We start from the raw sequence: 1143 nt of genomic DNA on the forward strand, positions 1-1143 counted from the left end.
CTCATGCACATGTTCCACTGTCTAATAAGACTGATTTATAAACACAAGTGCAAAGATAAAACTATTAAATATTTTAGGATGTTGACAGCTAAGTATTAAACCAAATTTGGGGCCTTCCTTTCTGCCTGCCAGGCTATGTGTGAATGCACTGGTCACAGTCCTGGGAAGCTGGCCCTGATTTGACCCTACCGTCTTGGAAAGAGAACTTAGCCAGATAGCACCTCAGTTTTTGAATGTGGAATACAAGGGTAATTTCTACTATCTCAGAGTCTTCTTGCGAAGACTTAAAGAGATAATGTACTTGACATAGTGCCTGATACATAATAACACCAACAACAACAATAACAGCAACAAAAATAATAACTACATTTACTAAATGCTTATTATGTTTTCATTATTATGGACATTACCAGAAAGCTTTTATAAGCATGTGAAACACAAATTTACATCAGAGACAATGCTACTAACTTCAAAGTAACCATCAAGTTCAATGTCAGTGTCTCCTTAATCTTTATTAACATCTCTTCAATGCCAAATGTTAATAACTGGGAAAGGGATAAATAGGTAAGGCATGGAGTATTTTTAGAGCAGTGAAACTATTCTGTTTAACACTACAGTGCTAGATACAAAACATTAAGCACTTGCTAAAACCCATAATACTGTACAACACAAAAAGTGAACCCTAATGTAAACTATGGATTTTAGGTAATAGTAATGTATAAATATTGGTTCATCAATTCTAACAAATGTACCACAATAATACAGGATATTAATTAGAGAGGAAACTGTGTGAAAATTCTTTGCACTTCCTGTTCAATTTTTCAGTAAAACTAAAATTGCTCTAAAAATAAAATCTATTAATTAAAAAGAAATATAACCATAAACAAATTCTGACTGTAAGTAATTCCTGGAGAGGTAGGAAATTGCCCTCCACCCCCCCCCCCATGCTTAAAATATTTTTGCCCTCTGAGAATTACGCAAAAGCCAAAACAGGTTTTTTTTTTTCCTTCTTTTTGTCTTTTTTCGTGTCCGGCAACGGATCGCAACCCTCAGTGTCGTGCCCGTACCAGACCAGGACCGGCAACATCATCACAACCCGCGGTGTTGCCCCCCCACCTCGCTCAGCCACAGCGCGGCCGGTAT

Source organism: Galeopterus variegatus, unplaced genomic scaffold, assembly GCF_000696425.1.
Source record: "Galeopterus variegatus unplaced genomic scaffold, G_variegatus-3.0.2 Scaffold719, whole genome shotgun sequence".
Taxonomy (NCBI): domain Eukaryota; kingdom Metazoa; phylum Chordata; class Mammalia; order Dermoptera; family Cynocephalidae; genus Galeopterus; species Galeopterus variegatus.